The sequence below is a fragment of the Lithobates pipiens genome, unplaced genomic scaffold (genome assembly GCF_037356315.1).
Source record: "Lithobates pipiens isolate NorthernLeopardFrog02 unplaced genomic scaffold, aLitPip1_a1.2 Scaffold_55, whole genome shotgun sequence".
Taxonomy (NCBI): domain Eukaryota; kingdom Metazoa; phylum Chordata; class Amphibia; order Anura; family Ranidae; genus Lithobates; species Lithobates pipiens.
In genome coordinates, this window is record NW_027507877.1 from 1,522,077 (window position 1) to 1,530,599 (window position 8,523).

Below are 8,523 nucleotides of genomic sequence, written 5' to 3' on the forward strand. Positions count from 1 at the left end.
CCGTGATATAGAGCACTGACACCAGCACTGAGATAGATAGCACTGACACCAGCACCGAGATAGAGGGCACTTACACCAGCACTGAGATAGAGAGCACTGACACCAGTAATGTGAAAGAGAGCACTGACACCAGCACCGTAAAAGAGAGCACTGACACCAGCGATGGGAGAGAACTGACACCATCACATGATAGAGTGCACTGACACCAGCGCCGTGATATAGAGCACTGACACCAGCACCATGATAGAGTGCACTAACACCAGCACCATGATATAGCGCACTGACACCAGCACCATGATAGAGAGCACTGACACCAGCACAGTGATATAGAGCACTGACACCAGCACCATGATAGAGTGCACTGACACCAGCACCGTGATATAGAGCACTGACACCAGCACCATGATAGAGAGCACTGACACCAGCACAGTGATATAGAGCACTGATACCAGCACCATGATAGAGTGCACTGACACCAGCACCGTGATAGAGTGCACTGACACCAGCACCATGATAGAGAGCAGTGACACCAGCACCGATATAGAGAGAACTGCCACCAGCACTGTGATAGATAGCACTGACACCAGCACGCGATAGAGAGCAGTGACACCAGAATCGAGATAGTGTGCACTGACACTAGCACCATGATATAGAGCACTGACACAGCACTGTAATATAGAGTACAAACACCATCACCATGATAGCGTGCACTGACAACAACACCGTGATATAGAGCACTGACACCAGCACTGTAATAGAGTGCACTGACACCAGCACCATGATAGAGTGCACTGACACCAGCACCGTGGGAGCGCTGACACCAGCACCATGATAGAGTGCACTGACACCAGCACCGTGATAAAGAGCACTGACACCAGTACTGTGATAGAGAGCACTGACACCAGCCCCGAGATAGAGAGCACTGACAGCAGCACCATGATAGATTGCACTGACACCAGCGCCGTGAGAGCACTGACATGAGCACCGAGATAGAGAGCACTGACACCAGCACCGTGAGATCGGTGACACCAGCACCGTGAAAGATAGCACTGACACCAGCAACATGAGAGCACTGACACCCGCACCATGATAAAGTGCACTGACACCAGCACCGTGATATAGAGCACTGACACCAGCACCGTAATAGAGTGCACTGACACCAGAACCATGATAGAGTGCACTGACACCAGCACTGTAGGAGCGCTGACACCAGCACCATGATAGAGTGCACTGACACCAGCACCGTGAAAGAGAGCACTGACACCAGCAACGTGAGAGCACTGACACCAGCACCATGATAGAGTGCACTGACACCAGCACCGTAATAGAGTGCACTGACACCAGCACCATGAGAGAGTGCACTGACACCAGCACCGTAGGAGAGCTGACACCAGCACCATGATATAGCGCACTGACACCAGCACCATGATAGAGAGCACTGACACCAGCACCATGATAGAGTGCACTGACACCAGCACGTGATATAGAGCACTGACAACAGCACTGAGATAAAGAGCACTGACACCAGCACCAAGATAAAGAGCACTGACACCAGCACTGTAATAGAGTGCACTGACACCAGCACCATGATAGAGTGCACTGACACCAGCACCGTGATATAGAGCACTGACACCAGCACCGTAATAGAGTGCACTGACACCAGCACCGTAGGAGCGCTGACACCAGCACCATGATAGAGTGCACTGACACCAGCACCGTGAAAGAGAGCACTGACACCAGCAACGTGAGAGCACTGACACCAGCACCATGATAGAGTACACTGACACCAGCACCGTGATAGAGTGCACTGACACCAGCACCGTGATAGAGAGCAGTGACACCAGCACCGATATAGAGAGAACTGCTACCAGCACTGTGATAGAGAGCACTGACACTAGCACGAGATAGAGAGCAGTGACACCAGAATCGTGATAGTGTGCACAGACACTAGCACCGTGATATAGAGCACTGACAACAGCACTGAGATAAAGAGCACTGACACCAGCACCAAGATAAAGAGCACTGACACCAGCACCATGATAGAGTGCACTGACACCAGCACCATGATATAGAGCACTGACACCAGCACCGTAATAGAGTGCACTGACACCAGCACCGTAGGAGCGCTGACACCAGCACCATGATAGAGTGCACTGACACCAGCACCGTGAAAGAGAGCACTGACACCAGCAACGTGAGAGCACTGACACCAGCACCATGATAGAGTACACTGACACCAGCACCGTGATAGAGTGCACTGACACCAGCACCGTGATATAGAGCACTGACACCAGCACCGTAATAGAGAGCACTGACACCAGCACCGTAGGAGCGCTGACACCAGCACCATGATAGAGTGCACTGACACCAGCACCGTGAAAGAGAGCACTGACACCAGCAACGTGAGAGCACTGACACCAGCACCATGATAGAGTGCACTGACACCAGCACCGTGATATAGAGCACTGACACCAGCACCGTGATAGAGTGCACTGACACCAGCACCGTGATAGAGAGCAGTGACACCAGCACCGATATAGAGAGAACTGCCACCAGCACTGTGATAGAGAGCACTGACACTAGCACGAGATAGAGAGCAGTGACACCAGAATTGTGATAGTGTGCACTGACACTAGTACCGTGATATAGAGCACTGACAACAGCACTGAGATAAAGAGCACTGACACCAGCACCAAGATAAAGAGCACTGACACCAGCACTGTAATAGGGTGCACTGACACCAGCACCATTATAGAGAGCACTGAAACCAGCGCTGTGAGAGCACTGACACGAGCACCGAGATAGAAAGCACTGAAACCAGTGCCGTGAGAGCACTGACACGAGCACCGAGATAAAGAGCACTGACACCAGCACCGTGAGAGCACGAACACCAGCACCGTGAAAGAGAGCACTGACACCAGCAACGTGAGAGCACTGACACCAGCACCATGATAGAGTGCACTGACACCAGCACCGTGATATAGAGCACTGACACCAGCACTGAGATAGAGAGCACTGACACCAGCACCGTGATATAGAGCACTGACACCATCACTGTAATAGAGTGCACTTACACCAGCACCATGATAGAGTGTGCTGACACCAGCACCGTGGGAGTGCTGACACAAGCACCATGATAGAGTGCACTGAAACCAGCACCGTGATAGAGTGCACTGACACCAGCACTGAGATAGAGAGTACTGACACCAGCACCGAGATAAAGAGCACTGACACCAGTACTGTGATAGAGGGTACTGACACCAGCATCGAGATTGAGAGCACTGACACCAGCCCCGAGATAGAGAGTACTGACACCAGCACCATGATAGAGTGCACTGACACCAGCGCAGTGAGAGCACTGACACGAGCACCGAGATAGAGAGCACTGACACCAGCACTGATATAGAGAGCACTGACACCAGAACTGTGATAGAGAGCACTGACACCAGCACAGTGATAGAGTGCACTGACACCAGCACCGTGATAGAGAGCAGTGACACCAGCACCGATATAGAGAGAACTGCCACCAGCACTGTGATAGAGAGCACCGACACTATCACGAGATAGAGAGCAGTGACACCAGAATTGTGATAGTGTGCACTGACACTAGCACCGTGATATAGAGCACTAACACAGCATTGTAATATAGAGTACTGACACCATCACCGTGATAGAGTGCACTGACAACAGCACCGTGATAGAGTGCACCGACACCAGCACTGTGATATAGAGCACTGACACCAGCATTGTGATATAGAGCACTGACACCAGCACTGTAATAGAGTGCACTGACACCAGCAACATGATAGAGTGCATTGACACCAGCACCGTGATATAGAGCACTGACACCAGCACCGTGATAGCGTACACTGACACCAGCACTGAGATAGAGAGCACTGACACCAGCACCGTGATATAGAGCACTGACACCAGCACTGTAATAGAGTGCGCTGACACCAGCACCATGATAGAGTGTGTGTCACGTACCTTAAGGCAGAGCCCGGAATGCAGGGAGCGGCTTCTCGTAGACCTCTGACTCGGGAGACCCTGGTAGTGATGACAGGGGCTCGGGAGCACAGAGGGGCACAAGTGCCTGACTGGACAGTTGGAGTAAAGAGCAGCAGACCGATGATGGTGGAGGTGTCCTGTAGTCCAGCAGCGGAATGTAGGTAATGGAAGGTTCAGCAGACAGCAGAAGGATTCCTGTAGTCCGGCAACGGGATACAAGTGGTCGCAGGGTACAACGAACAACGGGAGGAGTTCTGTAGTCCGGCAGTGAATGCTGGTGCAAACTGAATACAGCGGGAAGTAGGAAGAGTCCAGTAGTCCGCAGCAAGAGGTAGAAGGCAACATGCGCAGAGGGAGTAACAGCTGGGTATGGTGGTAGACTGGGAGGTGTCCTGTAGTACAGCAGCGGTAAACAGGCAACTGACAGATAACGGATGGTGTAACAGTCCAGGTCAGGCACAGGCGAGCAGATCAGGTACAGAAACGGAATCCAGAAGAGAAGTCGGGTACAAAGCCAAAGTCGGGGGCAGGCAGCAAACAGCAGAGTCGGGAACAAGCCGGGTTCAATGCGGATCAGGATACGGATGCAGGTTCAGATACAGGATACCAGGGTACACGGGAACACTGTTGATCAGGCAGCAAGGCAGTGAAGCAAGGATCCGCTTTAAATAGCGTTATTGGCGCCAATTGCGTCAAACGGCCACGCGCGCACCCGTGTGCGCGCGCACGTGCGCGCCGCCGATCGCGGTAACGCTCTTCAAACTGCACAGAAGATCTTCTGCGACTTACGCCGCTCAGATGCCTGTGAGAAGGATCTTCCTGACAGTGTGCCGACACCAGCACCGTGGGAGCGCTGACACCAGCACCATGATAGAGTGCACTGACACCAGGACCGTGATAGAGTGCACTGACACCAGCACCGTGATATAGAGCACTGACACCAGCACTGAGATAGAGAGCATTGAGCACTGACACCAGTACTGTGATAGAGAGTACTGACACCATCATCGAGATTGAGAGCACTGACACCAGCCCCGAGATAGAGAGCACTGACACCAGCACCATGATAGAGTGCACTGACACCAGCGCCGTGAGAGCACTGACAAGAGCACCGAGATAGAGAGCACTGACACCAGCACCGTGAGAGCGCTGACACCAGCACCGTGAAAGAGAGCACTGACACCAGCAACGTGAGAACACTGAAACAAGCACAGAGATAGAGAGCACTGACACCAGCACTGATATAGAGAGCACTGACACCAGCACTGTGATAGAGAGCACTGACACCAGCATTGTGATAGAGAGCACTGACACCAGCACAGTGATAGAGTGCACTGACACCTGCACCGATATACAGAGAACTGCCACCATCACCGTGATAGCGTACACTGACACCAGCACTGAGATAGAGAGCACTGACACCAGCACCGTGATATAGAGCACTGACACCAGCACTGTAATAGAGTGCACTGACACCAGCACCATGATAGAGTGTGCTGACACCAGCACCGTGGGAGCGCTTACAGCAGCACCATGATAGAGTGCACTGACACCAGCACCTTGATAGAGTGTACTGACATCTGCACCGTGATATAGAGCACTGACAACAGCACTGAGATAAAGAGCACTGACACCAGCACCAAGATAAAGAGCACTGACACCAGTACTGTGATAGAGAGCACTGACACCAGCACCGTGATATAGAGCACTGACACCAGCACTGTAATAGAGTGCACTGACACCAGCACAATGATAGAGTGCACTGACACCAGCACCGGGAGAGCACTGACACCAGCACCGAGATAGAGAGCACTGACACCAGCAAAGTGAGAGCACTGACACCAGCACCGTGAGAGCACTGACACCAGCACCATGATAGAGTGCACTGACACCTGCACCGTGATATAGAGCACTGACACCAGCACCGTAATAAAGTGCACTGACACCAGCACAATTATAGAGTGCACTGACACCAGCACCGTAGGAGCGCTGACACCAGCACCATGATAGAGTGCACTGACACCAGCACCGTGATAGAGAGCACTGACACCAGCACCGAGATAGAGATCACTGACACCAGCGCTGAGATAGAGAGCACTGACACCAGCACTGTGATATAGAGCACTGACACCAGCACCGAGATATAGAGCACTGAAACCAGCACCGAGATAGAGAGCACTGACACCAGCACAGTGATAGAGTGCACTGACACCAGCACTGTGAGAGCATTGAAACAAGCACCGAGATAGAGAGCACTGACACCAGCACTGTGATAGAGAGCACTGACACCAGCACTGTGATATAGAGCACTGACACCAGCACAGTGATAGAGTGCACTGACACCAGCACTGTGATAGAGTGCACTGACACTAGCACCGTGATATAGAGCACCGACACCTACACTGTGATATAGAGCACTGACACCAGCACTGTGATAGAGTGCATTGACACCAGCACCGTGATATAGAGCACTGACACCAGCACCATGATAGCACACACTGACACCAGCACTGTGACAAAGAGCACTGACACCAGCACAGAGATAGAGAGCACTGACACCAGCACGGTGATAGAGTGCACTGACACCAGCACCGTGATAGCGTACACTGACACCAGCACCGTGATATAGAGCACTGACACCAGCACCGTGATAGAGAGCACTGACACCTGCACCGATATAGAGAGAACTGCCACCATCACCGTGATAGCGTACACTGACACCAGCACTGACATAGAGAGCACTGACACCAGCACCGTGATATAGAGCACTGACACCAGCATTGTAATAGAATGCACTGACAACAGCACCATGATAGAGTGTGCTAACACCAGCACCGTGGGAGCGCTTACAGCAGCACCATGATAGAGTGCACTGACACCAGCACCTTGATAGAGTGTACTGACATCTGCACCGTGATATAGAGCACTGACAACAGCACTGAGATAAAGAGCACTGACACCAGCACCAAGATAAAGAGCACTGACACCAGTACTGTGATAGAGAGCACTGACATCAGCACTGTAATAGAGTGCACTGACACCAGCACAATGATAGAGTGCACTGACACCAGCGCCGGGAGAGCACTGACACGAGCACCGAGATAGAGAGCACTGACACCAGCAAAGTGAGAGCACTGACACCAGCACCGTGATAGCACTGACACCAGCACCATGATAGAGTGCACTGACACCTGCACCGTGATATAGAGCACTGACACCAGCACCGTAATAAAGTGCACTGACACCAGCACAATGATAGAGTGCACTGACACCAGCACCGTAGGAGCGCTGACACCAGCACCATGATAGAGTGCACTGACACCAGCACCGTGATAGAGAGCACTGACACCAGCACCGAGATAGAGATCACTGACACCAGCGCTGAGATAGAGAGCACTGACACCAGCACTGTGATAGAGAGCACTGGCACCAGCACCGAGATATAGAGCACTGACACCAGCACCGAGATAGAGAGCACTGACACCAGCACCGAGATAGAGAGCACTGACACCAGCACCGAGATAGAGAGCACTGACGTGAGCACCGAGATAGAGAGCACTGACACCAGCACAGTGATAGAGTGCACTGACACCAGCACTGTGAGAGCATTGAAACAAGCACCGAGATAGAGAGCACTGACACCATAACTGTGACAGAGAGCACTGACACCAGCACTGTGATAGAGAGCACTGACACCAGCACAGTGATAGAGTGCACTGACACCAGCACTGTGATAGAGTGCATTGACACCAGCACCGTGATATAGAGCACTGACACCAGCACCATGATAGCACACACTGACACCAGCACTGTGACAGAGAGCACTGACACCAGCACAGAGATAGAGAGCACTGACACCAGCACGGTGATAGAGTGCACTGACACCAGCACTGTGATAGCGTACACTGACACCAGCACCGTGATATAGAGCACTGACACCAGCACCGTGATAGAGAGCACTGACACCAGCACCGTGATAGAGTGCACTGACACCAGCACCGTGATAGAGTACACTGACACCAGCACAAGATAGAGAGCAGTGACAACACAACTGTGATATAGTGCACTGACACTAGCACCGTGATATAGAGCACTGACACCAGCACTGTAATGTAGAGCACTGACACCATCACCGTGATAGAGTGCACTGATGCCAGTACCGTGATAGCATGCACTGACACCAGCACCGAGATAGAGAGCACTGACACCAGCACCGAGATAGAGAGCACTGACACCAGCACCGTGATAGAATGCACTGACACCAGCACCGTTAGAGCACTGACACCAGCACCATGACAGAGATCACTGACACCAGCACCGTGATATAGTGCACTGACACCAGCACCGTGAGAGCACTGACACCAGCACCGAGACAGAGAGCACAGACACCAGCACCCATATAGAGAGCACTGCCATCAGCACTGTGATAGAGAGCACTGACATCAGCACCGAGATTGAGAGCACTGACACCAGCCCCGAGATAGGGAGCACTGATACCAGCTCCACGATAAAGTG